This window comes from Hylobates moloch, unplaced genomic scaffold (assembly GCF_009828535.3).
Source record: "Hylobates moloch isolate HMO894 unplaced genomic scaffold, HMol_V3 SCAFFOLD_6, whole genome shotgun sequence".
In the NCBI taxonomy this organism is placed as follows: domain Eukaryota; kingdom Metazoa; phylum Chordata; class Mammalia; order Primates; family Hylobatidae; genus Hylobates; species Hylobates moloch.
Window position 1 is genome coordinate 91,857,121 of NW_026652281.1, and position 16,212 is coordinate 91,873,332.

A 16,212-nucleotide genomic window follows, 5' to 3' on the forward strand; every position below is an offset into this window, starting at 1 on the left:
TCCCCTGGGTGGGCACCAGCCAAGCCCTCTGGGAGCTGAGAAGAGCAGGTGATAGCAGCTGGAGAGGTCCCAGGGGCCAGCCTTCCCTGACCCTGCCCTCGGGGACACAGGGCTGATGGGCTCTGGGCCAGCTCTGCCCCTGGCTTGCTGATGGCCCCACCTCCTACTCCCAGGCCTCCGTTTCCTCTCGGAAGACGAGGCCACTAAATCACAGGGAAGCAGGGCTGCACGGGGCTGGTGATGTGGGCTCCGGAGTCAGGCGGCTGGTGTTCAATCCCAGCTCTACCACCTACTGGCTGAGGGACCGTCGGCAAGTCTCATAAGCCATCTGATCTTCGGTTTGTCTGAGTATAAAATGGAGGAAGTGATAATACTTGTGAACATCAAATGGAGTAAGGCTCCTGGTAAGTGCTCGCTAGATACTGACTGCTGTCATGATCTCTTGGGGCCTCTCCTTGACACCAGGCCCCTGAGTGCATGTGTGGGTATGTGTCTGTCTATCTGAGCCCCAAGGCTCACAGCAAACACTGAGGCGGCCACAGCCTGGGCTTGCTGTATCCTTCTGGACTGGTTGGCTCAGCCAGCTCTGACCCCTGAACCCAGAGGTCCCTCCTCAACCCCAACCCTGACAACCTTCCTGCCACCACTGACTTTTTGCAAAGACTCATAATTCTGGATTTCCTACCTGAGGTGGTGGCTGTAGCCGAAAGCCCCATTCTCACCCATGAGAAGGTCTCCTGAGAATGAGCCACACCTCTGCAGGTGGAGGCCTTGCCATCCAGCCCTGGGATGTGCTGCATGGGATGGTCTGCCCAGAGCCTTCCAAGTGGGGCACGTGCCACTGCTCTGTGAGATGAGATGGCTCAGTGGGACAAGGCTCACATATTTAATAGCATGGGCTCACCGAGTCAGAAAGTGGTTCCTTCTCTCTCAGCTTGTCTGAGAACCTCAAAAAGAAAGTCTCAGGCTGGTGCTTGGACCTTCATAACACCTCTGAACCTATCTCCTAGGTCAACAAAGAGAGCAAGCCCTCAAGCCCAGAGCCTTCAACAGGCAGAGGATCCAGAGAATTTAGAATCCTGTTCTGCTCTCTTATAGTTATTCTTATGGGTGTTTTCTATTTAAAATACTTTATACAAGTTCTTCACTTATCATAGGGATATGATGTTTAGTAAAAAGATGTGTCTACTTAAAATAATAAGTATTACTCATTCGCTGATGCAGGACTTTGGCAGAACTTATGAAGATATTAGGGTATGATGTTTGGGAAAGAATGCTCTTGTCCAGCAGCTCTTAAACATTTTGGTTCATACTCCTAAAAATTATCAAGGACCCCAGTAAGCATTTTGTTTATGTAGGTTATATCTATCAATTTTTATTATATTAGATATTAAAATTAAGGAAAATTTAAAATATATATTTATTTGAAAATAACTATAAGTCCATTACGCATTAATATAAATAAAATTTTTATGGAAAAGTACTGTATTTTTCAAAAATATTTTAGTAAGGAGAATGTCATTGTTTTACATTTTTGCAAATGTCTTTCATGTCCAGCCTGGTAGAAAATGGCTCGGTTCTCACAAGTCTCTGCTTTCTCTCTGTTGTGATGTGTTGTTTTGATTGAAGAAAAATTTGGCCCCACACGAACAGGGAAGGAGTATTTTACTAGCCTTTTCAGATAATTATTCTTTGAAACTCCCAGAACTTGGCAAATGGTAGTTTCTTAAAGGAGAGTTGCAGTGTGGAATCTGAAGTATATCAATGACCCTTCTTTTTTTACTTTTTGAGACAGGATCTGTCTCGCCCAGGCTGGAGTGCAGTGGCATGATGACAACTCACTCCAGCCTCAACCTCTGGGCTCAAGCAGTCCTCCCACCTCAGCCTCCCCAGTAGCTGGGACTACAAGTACACACCACTCCCAGGTGGCCACCATGCCTGGCTAATTTTTTTTAATTTTTATACAGACGGGGTCTCACCGTGTTGCCTGTGCTGGTCAATGACCCTTTCCTGTTCTGTTACATTAAAATTCACTGGCCTACCTTGCACTTGCACTTGCACTTTGAATGGATCTCTTACTATGAATGGTTTTTAACACCATTTTGGTCATTTGGAAAATATTGGTTCATGAGTTAAACAGATCTGAATGTTGACACATTTCAGCATATTATATCAAAAACTCACATTTGTTAATATCAACACTGATCTTTGAGAAAAGCTTTAGGTATTGGGAAGTTACCAAGTTTACAGTGGTAGACACAAGTCTTCCACAATTCTGCTTTTTCACTTGAAAGCCAGAATTTTATGATTTTGGTAACAAATATGTCAGTGGTTTTCTTTGAAATCGTGGCTCACTGGTTCATTTTTGGGAGAACTTCTGCCAGAGACCCCAATCTGAAATCCCACTGCTTGCTGCTCAGGCTTTTCAAGGAAAAGCAGTGTCCCATGAAGGAAGGGACAAGTCCGGCTTGCAACTCAGCCTTTCCCCAACACAGCCGCCACCCTTACATTTGCATCACGTGTTTTGTGCCTACTTCCCATGTCATCGTCACACAGAACTCTCAGACGTGTACTTGGGTGGAGTTTTTTTTAAGTCGTAATTTTTACTCCTTCACCAACGACATTCTTCAGTCCAGCCAGCATTTGCTTTCTTGGGCATGCATGGTGGTAGGGAGTGCAATGGCAGCTCTGCAGTCCGGTGCCGAGTCCAGCGCCGGCACCTGGCTTCTGGCTAAGGAGACCACGATTATATCTGCTGCTGCTACTTTTGCACCATCCATGCAAATGTTAACACTGTTAGGAAGGCAAGTGACATCTTAGTTTTGCTATGAAAATAGTTTTGATTTCATGGACCCCCCTGAAAGGATCTCAGAGACCCCTCGGGGTCCAGTGACCACCCTTTGAGAACTGCTGATCTAGCCAATCCCTTCCTTATGTACTGGGGACACTAAGACCCCATGAGGAGAAAAGACTTGCCCGGAGTCCCAAAGCCAGTCAGAGGCAGAGAGTGACCTGAAGCCCAAAGCTCTTAGATCCTGGAAGCAACATGATCTGCACCTTTTCTAACAAAACAGTATCTGGCCACTCTGATGAACGGCACAGGAGCCAGTGTCCCCGGGGAAGGGACGAGGAGGCAAGAGGGATGAACCAGCCTGGGGAGAGGCACCAGTTGGCCAACCCTGTCAACTTCAGGACTTGCCCATCCCCACCCTGCACCTTGTGTGTAGCGCTGCATCCTCCATCTTTTCTCTTCCATAGCTGTGTTGCTAATGTCTCCCAACTGAGGCGGCTGTAATTAAACTATTCACCATCGTCACTTCGTGTTCTGAAGAGATGAGGTTGGCCATTATCATTTTTCCTTCCCTTTGACTGAGCTCTGTGTGGGTAATTTCATTCTGCCTTGTTCATTTCTTAGAAATTTCGTCTATCCAATTTTAGTTCTTTTTTCCTCTTAGAACACTGGGCTCAGGGGAAAGGAGGTGGAGGGTGAGGGCATCATAGATTTGGAAATTTCTGTCCCATTCACCTTAAAGCTTTTTTGGGACAGGATAGTGCCTGCTTGGTGGTGCGGCTATCCAGAGAGCCCCCATCCAGGAGAGATACCCAGGAGGTGTAGAACGGGGGTCTGGACCCGCCGAGGGGAGAAGGGCACCAAGACAAAGAGGCACCACGTTAGGCTGTCCCAGAGGGGCAGTGGTTGGAGCTTTCGACAGATGGCATCCCCACCCCTTTCCTGGTGGTCAGAACCCTTGCTGACATAAAAACACCCCTGCCTCTAGGGGCCCAGGACAGGCTTCTGTTGCTAATGAAAGTGAGCAGGGGCCAGGCGTGGTGGCTCACACCTGTAATCCCAGCACTTTGGGAGGCCAAGGTGGGCAGATCACGAGGTCAGGAGTTCAAGACCAGCCTGGCCAAGAGACCAGCCTGGCCAACATGGAGAAATCCCATCTTTACTAAAAATACAAAAATTAGCCGGGCATGGTGGCGGGCACCTGTAATCCCAGCTACTCGGGAGGCTAAGGCAGGAGAATTGGTTGAACCTGGGAGGCGGAAGTTGCAGTAGGCCAAAGATCGTGCCACTGCACTTCAGCCTGGGCAACAAAGTGAGACTCTGACTCAAAAAAAAAAAAAAAAAAAAAAAAGTGAGCAGGGCCTGCATCCTGCGTTTCCTCTCCCCGGCATGCCCTGCCAGGCCTCCACTAGCTCCTCTAGGGCGCCCATGCCCACTCTACACAGATGCTGGCAGGACTGACAGCTCCCCTGCTCCTGCAGGAAGAGGCCAGGAGCCCACGCCACACAGAAAATGTGAATGTCCCAGGCCCGAACACATGGAAGGCCTGGCATTTCCTCTGCCAGGCTCCATGGGGAAGCGTTTTCTCCCCATCAGGGCTGCCCCAGGATGGACACTGGCCTGCCCACCAGGGGTAGGGCACCCCCTCACAGGCATGACCGGCAACCTGGCTGAGAGGCTGTCTGTGCTCGAGCCCCTGAGCCATCTGTGTGCCCACAGGTGGCTGTCCTTAGTTTAACATTCTAGGGCTGCATGACCCCACCGTTGTCCTCAGGCCCTGCTGATGGCTGCCAGGGCATGTGGTGCCTCCAGGACCCACTGTTGCCTGGGTCTCACCTCAGCTCTCTTTAATTCCCTCTTCACCTCCTGAGAAGCCCTGTGTCTCCCAGACGTAGCCTGTGATGCCACCATCCACAAACCTGTTCCTCCTGAGGTCCAGACCCTGCCTCCTTGGGGTGGCCTCCCCACTCCCCAGCTGGTGCTGATGGATCTGATGCCCCTAGTGGACTGCAGGCATGGGCAGGGCAAGGTCCAGGCCCTGCTGGCAGTTCTGTCCCCAGCACTCAGCCCTGGGCTTCACACGGAGATGTCCTCCAATCTGTGGGGAAGGAAGATTCCTAGGTCTAGCCCTGGCTCCTGCTTAACTGGGGCCAGGGCCAGGGGTGGGAAACTGCACCAGCCACTGACAGGTGGTTTCTGGGTGAAAACTTCCAGGTGTGCAGGAACCAGTGACAGGGCCTCAGAGGACTTGGGCCACAGTCGCCTTCCCACCCCCTGGCCCCTGGTTCTGGAAGGAACATAGTAAGCAGCTTCTGTCTAGGAAACACCTGCTTCTCAGTCATTGGAAGATTCCTGAGTTCTGAGGCTGAAAAGGAAAGAAAGTTAGGATCAAAAAACCCAAGCCTTCTTTACCTCCACAGGGGACAGCCTGGGTCCAGGCAGGGAAGGTTCTCAGAAGAGCTTAGGATAAATCCTGGGGCATCCAGAAGGTTTGAACTGCTTTCTGAACCCAGGTGGAGACTTCAGAAAAGCCTTCCTTAACACAGTCACAGACCCCTGACACAGAATGGACCATGGGACAGAGGCTGGGAAAGCCACAGGGGCTGCTCTCCCTCCACCTTGATGTGTTCAAGGCACCAACTACTGGGCTGGGGAGATTCCCTTTATGTCAAATGTTAAAGTCCTTAAGGCCCAGACCCCACTCAGTGTCTGCCACCTAGCAGGTGTAAATGAATACGTAGTAGACGGGTGAATGGATGAGTGGATCAAGGAGAGAATCAATGGGTGGGAGGCGAGTTGGATCAAACAGGAGTGGATGAGTAACTAATGGATAGATAGATGCCAGGGAAGAGTGGAGGGGATGGTGGTAGGTTGGGAGGGATGTGAGTGGATGGATGAACTGGGGTGGTTGATGGGTAGATGATGTATAGATGGGTAGGTGCACAAGGTTTGATAGGTAGGGATCCTGGGTAGGTGGTGCAGGATGTGTGGCTGGCTGGCTGGAGAAGGGATGATGGGTGGATTTGAAAGAAGAGAATGGGAGGATCATCATCCTAACTGGAGAAGAAAAGCAAGATTAGAGATGGCACTGAATCCTTGGTTCTGTTGCAGGATCTTTTTGGGGAACCAGGAAGGTTCCCTTCCCTAAAGCAATGGTGAGCCCATGAGGTCCCCCCTCCTCGAGAGACCCTGTGAGCTGACGACGTTCTGTAGGCACAGGCCTTGCTCAGAATCCTAAGCCCAAGCAAGGAAAGAGCCCCAGCGGCCAAATGCCTGCAGCACCCCCATTGTTGCCACTACCAAAGACTCGTCACAAATGTCTAATGTGCCCTGGGGTGGCGATTTGGTACCACTTCCACTGAGAGTCACAGGCAGAGAGCTATCTGCCAGCCCAGGGCCAGGAAAGCAGACCCCCGCCCCGGAAGGGAGTGCTCCCCACTGTTCTGAGGCCCAGCTGCAGAGAGGGAGGGGCGGGGGGGCTCTCTCCTGTGCTGGAGAGAACGCGACGGTATTTCCTCAGATGTGCAGGCCTGGGTGGGAGCGCTAGTTACTAAGTGCCCAGAATTCTCTGCCAGCTGGAATTGTAGTGGCCAGGCTGGGCCCCCAGCGGCTGGGGTCTCTCTGCCCCTTCCCGTTGAAGAGCAAGTCGGCAGCCCAAGGAAGGCAGCGATGGCCTCCAGGCCCGGCCCTGCAATGCCTGGTCTCTGGCTCGGCTGATCCAGCTCACGCTCCCTCTCCCATTGGGCTGTGCATTCCTGCCCCCTGGTGGGTACAGGGACAACTACAGTACATGGGGCAGGGTGGGGCCAGATGGAGGCTTTTCCCTGCAACTAGAGGACTGGGTTTGTGTGTGTGTGTGCGTACGCGTGCATGTCTGCAGACTGACACTTCACTTGGCCTAAAAGATTAGAGATGGAGGAAAGCTCTGAATGATCCAAAGCAGCTCCTCAAATGGAAGGGGTTATTATTATAATTACTATGATTATTGTTATCAAGATTATCATGCTTGCCTGGAAAGTCTTGTACAAAGCAGGCTTATTTTGTGTCAGCTTGTTGTTTGTGTCTGAGGCATTTCATCTTTGCTTATAAGAACTAACATTTGCAGGCTTCTTTCATGTTGCAAAGCTGTGTCACATCCTCAGCCCGTTCTATCTGCACAAACAGCCCTGTGCAGTGGGAAGTAGTGAGAGAACAGCGGCTCAGAGGTTAAGTGTCCTGTCCAAGGTCACATGGCTAAAAAGATGCAGAAGCCAGGATTTGAACTTGGGTCACACAATGAAAATCCCTGTTCATTTCCCCATCATATCCTTGGCACCTCATCCCTTGAGAGGGAAGAGGCCTTTTATTAGGCTTTAGCTCCAAGCCTCTTTGCCACGATATTTGCTGAAAAGCTTACATTACCATAAAGAGAAGGGAAGGGTTTTGAAGACTCAAGTGTTAAAAGTGCAGTTTGCCATCCCAGTTTCACACAAAGAATATGCCTGGGCTTTTGCACATCCCTGCAGTATCTGGCATGTGAGTGGAGAATGTGGTCTTCTATCCTTGTCGCTCAGGTTCTCTTGGTCACCACCACCAACCCTGGGGTGTAGCACAGGACAGACAGGCATCTGCTACATGTCTGAGAAGCGGGGAAGGAGGTGCTATGTCACGAGAAGCCGGTGCAGGGGGATTGTCTGTGTCCTGGCGGGTAGGAGCTGGGTACACAGGGGGCAGGGCCCTGACTGGGCTCTGGGAGCCTACGCCCCTCCTCGGAGCATGGGTTCTATCTCCAGGGACCCGCTGGCTGACTAGAGAGAGCTTTCTGGAAGCAGCACCCCTCCCTGCTGGGCAGCATGGGCTGTTATACTGATTGTCACCGGGGTGCTGCTTCCACAGCACACTCGTGACCAGCCTCCAGCAGCACATGTCCTCGTGGCAAGACACAGGGCCTGTGTGCCAGGATAAGGGACTCCCTGTGTACTGCCAGTTCCGGAGCATCACTACCCCACCACCTCCCAGGTATCCTGCTTCCCAGCAACAGCCCAAAGCAACCCACTTCTGGGGGACACCTGTACCAAATTCTCCACCCCTCTCAATGCTGGAATGTCCCCTGGGCCCTGTCTCCACAGGCCTCTTCCTCTCCCTGCCCACCCCTTTCTCCAGCTGCTCACAGGTGCAGTGCAAAGGTTTACATAGGGGGTTCTCCAGAGCCTTGAGGTTCCCCAAAAGTGCCTCACCTCCACCATGGCAGCTTCGAGCCATTTATTTGTCAACATTAAGAGTGAGATATCATTTAACCAGAAAGATTGTACTGGTTACTATGAAAAAATGTGTTCATGCTACCTTTAAATCATTGATGTGGAAAAGAGTCCTGTAGGTAGCCTTGAGAAATGACAACCTCTCCTGGCCTCCTGACCCTAAACCCGTAAGAATGGCATCTCGCTTACTGTTAACATTCAGAAATACACAGTCCCAGCCATGCCCCATAGAAGAGTCCCATCCTCCTCCCTTGCGCCCAATCATCATGAGGGTGGGCGGGTTGCTCTTATCTCTATGTGGCAGTCCTGGGCAGCCTATGAGGTGGAGCCATGTATACTCGTCCACTGGGTGGGCACCAGTGCAGCCCACCCTTCAGGGCCATCCCTGTGCTAAGTGCCCTCCATTTGCTGACACAGCAGTCTTGCAGAGAAAATGATGGTGCTGTCATCCCCATTTTGCAGGTGAGAACACTGAGCCTCAGAAAGATGATACCCCTTGCTCAAGCTGGAAGCTAAAGCTGGAACTCAGGTCTGGGTAGCTCCTGAATTTGCAGTCTGAAGCCCCCAGAAGGCTGCATGGAGCAGGACTAAAAGTCTGAGGAGGGAGTGAGCAAAGGAGGCTGGCAGAGGAGGCTCCTCGAAGGGTGTGGGGTGGCAGGAGAATCAGATGTTGGATTCCATGGTGGATTCCAGCAGGTGCGGAATGATGAGGTGGGGGCATTCTGGGCTCTTAATGACTACAAAACCCATCCCACCCGCACCTACACATCTGAGGAAATGCAGTCAGGTTTTCCCTCACACACAACAGAGAGCCCCCTCCCTTCCTCTCTGTAGCTGGGCCTCAGAACTGTGGGGACAGTGGTGGGAAGAGGGACCCATTCCTTCATGCCTCAGGCAGACACACATGTCCATGAACTCCTTACAGGACTGCCTACTACTGAATCCCCCAGACTGCCTTTAGTGTGCAGCATGTGGCCAGTGCTCATAACACAGCTAGTGCCATGCCAGTCCCATGGGAGAGAGAGGGCCACCCACACAGGAAACACCACACAGCGTGTGGGCACTGTGCACGGGGTGTGGTCAGATAGTAAGAGAGGAGCAGACTCAGATGCCGGGAAAGCCAGTGGCGCTGCAGGAATTGGAGGGGTCTTCCTGCAGGAGGTAGGCCCCACATTAGCCTTGGCTGACTCGGGGAAATAATAGGACTATTTGGGGTACAAGTGCAAAAATAAACCAAACAAACAACATATCCTCCAGTGGATTTTTAAAAGCAGGGGATTGATTGATTCAAGTAACTAGAAAGCCCAGAGGTCTCTGTGGCTGCAGGCGCAGCTGGATCCAGGCATTGACATGTTATCATGACTCAGGTGCCTCCCTCTCAGCTCTGCTTTCCTTAGTGATGGCTGCACACTCAGAGGGGCCCTCCTTTTGAGAGCCTCTCTTTCCTAATAGCTGCTACAAGTGTCCTGGGGCTGGCTGGGACTAGAGACTGATTGTTAGTCTAATTTGACAAATAGGGATTCTTTGTCCACCCCAGACTGTTCACAGGCCAGTGAGATGGGTTGGCCAAGCCCAGAGCATGTGTCCACCCCTAGAATCGGGAGATTTAGCTCAACGCAAACCACTCAGACTGGGTTGGAGAAGGGTGCTTCCCTTCTGGGAACTGGGGCTCTGCTGCCGGAAAACAAGAGAAAAAAGCCACAGAGGCGGAGAGGGCAGCTGCCCAGGAGAACAGGACTGGGCAGAGAGGAGCGGGCAGGCCTTCACTGCCACCTGGTAGCGGTCACTGCCGTCTCTCCTGCAGAACTGCCTGGGCGGGAGCACGCAGTGAGTTTTCTAAAGAAGTCAGCTCTAGCAGTCTGCCCTGCATAAAATGCTCACAGGCCAGACCTGGTATCTTCATCCATTCAGGCTACCATAGCAGAATACCATATGCTGGGTGGCTTATACACAACATAAATTTATTTCTCACAGTTCTGGAAGCTGGGAAGTTCAAGATGAAGGTGCTGGCAGATCACTATCAGGTGGGGGCTACTTTCTCTTGGCCCCTTCTTGCTGCGTCCTCACGTGGTGGAAGGGGTGTGGGTCTCTGGGGCCTCTCTTATAAGAGCACTAACCCCCTTCGTGAGAGCTCCACCTTTAAGATCTAATCACCTCCCAAAGGCCCCATCTCCAAATGCCAGCGTCTTGGGGGTTAGCATTTCAGCACAGGAATCTTAGGGGGACATAAACAATCAGACTACAGCACCTGGTGAGTCTGCCCAGAGGACATACGTGTGTTTTGTCACATCTCATATGGCCTGGGCACCCAGGCACGCTCTGACCAGCAAGAAACAGCAGTGTGATGGGGCCGTAGCAGAAAGAACGGTGCTAGAAAATACCCACCACACACAACCCATAGGCCCAGGAGGAGCCTTGGATGGGAAATTCAGGCTCAGCGTGAGCCCCGTCCCCCAGACCCCTAAAAGCAGGCAGACAAAGGTCAGGGTCTCCCCTGGCTCTAGTAATTGCTTGTGAAGCCCGCCACCCTTTTTTGTGCTGGCAAAGCCCTTCCTTCCCCTCAGGCCTGGCCCTTCTGTCTTATGCATCTCCCTTCCCTCTGCTTGAGGGCTGGGCTGGGTACCAGTTAGTTCTCAGCTCGAGCCTCAGGTGGCCAGGCCTTGTCTGAGATGTGAAGTCCAGAGCGGCTGGCTGTGGCACATAGAGGAGGTTGACTTTGAGTCCAGGCTTTCCTTACTGGCAATGTGATCTTTAGCAAGCTCCCTCACCTAAGCAGGATACCCACCTGCCGTAATCATTAAATGAGATACAAACTGACAAGAGCTGGAGGATAGATAGGATTGAGTGAGAAACTGGGGCCAAGCCTCATATTAAAATGCCAAGAATCCATATATCCTACAAACATGGCTGAGCACCAACTCTCTACCAAGCACGGTATGAGGCCCAGGTACCATGAGAAATCAGGAAACAATCCCTGCCCTGAGGACCAGGCTCATACAACACCAGCTGTACCATGGTGTGTGCTGTGCGCTGTGGGAGCAGGGAGGTGGGCATCCCTGAGGAGGTGACATTTGAGATAGGGTGGGACTGAGACCAGAGTGATCTGGGCAGATGGAGCACCCAGCTTATTTGGGGAACAGGAGTAAGGCTGTATGGCTGGAGCCCCGTTAGAGGGGGAAAGTTGGAGGATGTCAGGACAGAGAGGCAGGCAGGGGCTTTGTAGGCCCCAAGGAGTCTGGAATGCAGGAATGATGGGCAGCTGTTGAAAGGAAGAGCTATACCCCTTAGGATTAAGTTTAACTGAATACCAGAAACTCTGGAAATTATGCCTTAAATAAGATAGAAATTGAATTTAAGTATTAAGAAAACATACACTGAAGATAGTGTGAGGATGACTTCAGATAGTGTGGAGTCTGGTCCTTGACCTAGGCTGTTTTTGGATCACTATTCCACTATCCCTAGGGTGTTGACCTTGTCTTCATGATCCCATTTAGTTGCTAGAGCTCCAACCATCACATCCAAGTTCCAGGCATTAGGAAAGAGGGAATGAGAGAAAAAGGGCGCCCCTTACCTTTAAAACAACCTTTCCTGAGGCCTTACTTCACTTCAGCTTACCTTTCATTGTGCAGAATTTGTCACATGGTCACAACTAGCTGTAAGCAAAAAAAAAAACAAATCCAGCCTTTTAGTTGGATATCAGTGTGCCCAATTAAAAATTTCTGGATTCTTTTTGTAAAGGAGAAGGGGAGAATTGATGTTAATAGGAAACTAATGGTCTCCTGCTGTGTGGGGAACAGGCTGAAGAGGAGAAGGACCAAGGCAGGGAGCCCTTGGAAGGGAACCATGGAGGCCTGGACTTAGAAGTCGGGGAGGAGATGGGGAGGAGCAGATAGCTGAAAGCAGATTGGAAAGAAGAACCGCAGGGCACTGGGCATGGGAAGGACTCAGTGAAATCAAGCAGGTCTCCTGGTCTTTGAGTTTGAGCAGTTGAGCCAAGGTGGAAGATGGGAGAAAGCAGGAAGGGCGGGGGGCCAGGGTGTGTTGCTGCCAGCACAGGACCCCTCCCTGTCCCGCAATGGGAAGGCCTAGACCCCTGGGCTGTCTGCTGGAGAATCCCAGGAAATCATCTATCCCAGATGTCCCCAAGCTGTAGAATGCATCCTACTGGAGTGGGACCCATTAAATTCCAGGCCACACATGGAAGTTCAAACATGGAAGCACAGTAGCTTTGTGGCCTCAGTTTGTAAATCGCACCGTCTTGAGTGTCCTCCTGCAAAGCCTGTTGTGGCTTCAGGGCCCCCACATTAGCGTGTGATCCTCAGGTCCAGGGAAGGTCTTGCCTCGCAGGCATCCCGAACCCTGCTCTCGGGTCCTGACTTGTTCTGACTCAGGTGCTCCACAGATCTACAGAAACCATGAAGGTAGGGCCCAAAGAAGGAAGTCTGGAAAACTCTTGCCAGGTCCACCACCCGCATTCTTCAGATGGGAAAGTACCCTGAGATTGCCCAAGGTCAGCCAGGCGTGAGGAGCAGGATCGCTGCAGGTCCCTGACTCATAGGCCTTGCGCTGTTTTTAGCCCCAGGTGGAGGCGCCACCCCTGCTCACCCACCTGCTGCTGCCCTGAGTCATCCCTGCCTGCCTGGGGCACCCAAAGCCCAGGCCCCAGGGCTGGCTTTCCAGGTCACTGCTGCCAAAGGGGCTCGGACAGCCTTCATGCCCGGTAAGGGCGAAGTCAGACCCCAAGGGCTGGGGTGTTGGTGATACTGACACTTGGGAGCTGGGTCAGGTCAGCATGGGGACTTGGCCTTCCAGCCTCTGCACTATTGTAGCTTCCTTCCCAGGACAGGCAATGGGAGGGAGCACAGCTGCCAGAACTTTCTCACCGCCCTTCTGCAGTGGGCAGGCTCTAACATGTAAATAGCACTTTAGCTGGACAGCTCAATTCTGGAAGAGCTTTGGCCTCACACTTCTTTTGTACAGACCTTTCGTTGGCCACAAAACTTCCAGATGCTGACCTCATTTTCTTTGTCTCTCCCATCCCCAAGGATGCCTGCAGACTTTCAGTACCTCCCACTCACTTCTAGAGCCACGTGCCACGGACTGGGCAGTCAGTCTCTCTCCTCCGGCCTAATCAGAGGGTTGGGAGTTGAAGGGGTTTGCGGCAGAATAATTGTCTAATAATAATACTGCATGCAGCTGGGCGCTGTGGCTCACGCCTGTAATCCCAACACTTTGGGAGGCCAAGGCGGTTGGATCACCTGAGGTTGGGAGTTCGAGACCAGCCTGACCAACATGGAGAAACCCATCTCTACTAAAAGTACAAAATTAGCTGGGCGTGGTGGCACATGCCTGTAATCCCAGCTACTCAGGAGGTTAAGCCAGGAGAATCTCTTGAACCCGGGAGGTGGAGGTTGTGGTGAGCCGAGATCACGCCACTACATTCCAGCCTGGGCAACAAGAGCAAAACTCTGTCTCAAATTAATAATAATAATACACGCATGAATAAAATATCCCAATTCTGGAGAGCCCGTGAAATCGGGGAGATGGTAGGCCTGGTGTATGCCACTCCCAGACCCCAGTGGAGTCTCAGTCTCTCTGTTGGGCTCCAGGACTCGTGCAGGCTGAAACCAGGGGGAAGGCAGCTGGAGGAAGGACCCCAGCTCCCTGCCTCCACCTCCTCCAGTGCTAAGCATCTTGTCTTGGGCCTGGTAGTAGTCAGGGTCTCTGTGAGTACGAGTGGCAGAAACTGACGAGATAGGGCTCACAGGACAGGTCACATGAAGGGTAAAGGGACCCAGCCTTGGGAACCTAAATACCATGACACTTCCCTGCTTCTTTCTGGTAGCTTTATTCTGAGAGTCTTCTCCATGGGTTGGGGGACACTGGTCTCAGTGATACTAGCAACTCTGGGGCCACATTCTCCTAAGCTTCCCACTTTGAAAAATCTCAGGGAAAGACTACAGGTGGCCCAGCATGGTCACATGCCCACCAGCTGCCTCCTGCACTCATCGACCCTCTTCCTTGCCTTGGCATCTCACACCTGGTTCCCAGGGCCTGGCATGGACTGGAAGCTGGCCTGGGCTCCACAGGACTCAGCATCCAGCACACTCCTGTCCTGGCCCTGTGTTCCCAGCCATGCCTTTTCCTGTCGCTGGGACATCTCGCAGTGCCACTCTGCTGGTGCACACCCTGAAGCGTGGTGCCCCGGGCGGGCAGTGGTCACTAGGCAGGGGTGTTCTCAGGGCCTGCTAGGATTCAGCCAGGAACAGAGGGGCCACTCGGATGGTGGTCACTTTGCATTTTGGTTAGGAGAGTGGTCTGAGCAAAGTCCTGTCAGCCACAGAGATATATGAAGAGCAAGAAGACAGGGTATGTCTGGTGCCTGAGCTGAGACAGGGGCTTGCTGTCCTCAAGACAGCTCCTGGAGGTTTAGGTTCCTCTAGAAGCTTACCTGAGACAAGGATTTGGGTGAGACAAGGAGTTTATTTGGGAGGTCATTTCAGGAAGCACCGAGGAAGTGGGGAAGCCACACAGGAAGGGAGGGAAGCCATGAAAGGGAGCTGATGGGTGGCCTGCCACGTTGGCAGCTGGGGCTCCATCCCGTGGGGATCCTGTCTGACTGTGTAGCTTGTCTCAGAATTGCCTCCCTGGGAGGGCAAGGAAGCCGGGGTATTTGCCCATTCCTGTCTGTCTGGGGCACCGACTCAAACTGTGCAGCCAGCTATACACCCGAGGCAGTGAGCTCCATGGGCAGAGGCAGGAGGGCGGCCCGGGGCAGCACCTGCTCTGCTCTCACCTACTCTGAGTTGGACATTAAAGGCTGTCGCTGCCTCAGACGGAGCACATATCTTCCTGGGCAAGGCCAGTTCAGCTGTGGTCTAGACCCCTCTACCAGGCACTGTCAGCCATCCAGGGTGCTCTTGGCACAGGTGGGTCTGATCATAGAGGCTGGGCCTGGAGTCCGAAGGCACCTCATCTTGAGTCCCAGCCCTGCCACTCACCATCGGGTTGTTAAGTGAGTGCCTTCCTCTCTGTGGCCCTCAATTTCCCCACTGTGAAGCGGAGATGGTAATACTACAGCGACTACTGTATTAGCTGTGCCACAGCAATGCTGTCTAACAAGACTCTCCTAAACCCAGCCACATAGTTCTGCAGATCAGAGACCCAGGGCAGGCTCCACTCTGTAACATGCTCCCCAAGTCCTCTTCCCAGGACAAATGACAGAGCCTGGGCATATTCATGACAATGGCAGGGCCCACAAGGACCAGCAGAAACACGGCCTCTCAAGGAGCTGGCACAGTGCCACTCCTGCACCATTCTGTGGGCCACGGCGAGTCCTGTGCCATACTCAACATCAGGCAGACAGGAAATATACTCAGCCTTTAGCAGGAGGAGCTGAAGAGGCGCAGGGCAAAGGATGTGGGCAGAGGAGGGGTGAAAGGCCCAACAACACAGCTCTTGCCACTCGCTCCTGAGGTGAGGGAGGTTCTGAGTACGGAGTGTGTTCACCAGATCCTTCGTACACTAAGTACTACTCCCGTGTGTGAGGTGGCGGTGATGGTGCAGTCCTGGGATGTCCCCAGGAGCCTTCTTATCTTCAAAGACCACCACACTCCTGGTTGTGATGTTACATGCATGTCATTGTAGTCTTTGAAAAGACGACCCCACTTTGGTATCCAGGATGAGGGGAAGGGGAAGAAACCTGTTAATTATGCAGTACTTTTTCTGTAATTTCAAGAAGGCTCAGCCTACACGTGTGCACCTTAAGCAAATTCAGCTACACCCACTCAGACAAGGAGGAAAGCAGGAGGCAGAGGAGGAGAGTGCTCCAAGCTCTTTACCTGTCCTTTCCCATTCCCATGTTTCACCTGACCTAGGGGCTTCCCCTGCCCCCAGAGAAAGGTAGGCCCCAGGTCACAAACAAATCAAGAAAAATTAATAAAATGGACTTTTGGCTTTGAGCAGTCCAAGGGCCAAAGTTCTTGAGATTTAGTGTTGGCATGAGATATTTTTGCCATCTGCACTAACTTGGCAACCAGTCCCTCCCCTCCCCTAGTCCTGAGGCACAGCCCTGCTGTGGCCTATCCCTCAGCTAACCGGAATTCTCCACCAAAACGCTTGCTCCTCCACATAGCCCAGTTCTAGGGACTCCATTCCACCCTGCATAAGAAGTATAGAAAAGTA

The 16,212-nt window shown here is 52.2% G+C and overlaps 1 protein-coding gene across 3 annotated transcripts in view; it reads left to right on the plus strand.

Annotated features, from left to right (window-relative positions):
* Positions 1 to 16,212, plus strand: part of GNAO1 (G protein subunit alpha o1) — a 169,684-nt gene that overhangs the window by 124,506 nt on the left and 28,966 nt on the right. The gene's annotated exons all lie outside the window — the stretch shown is intronic.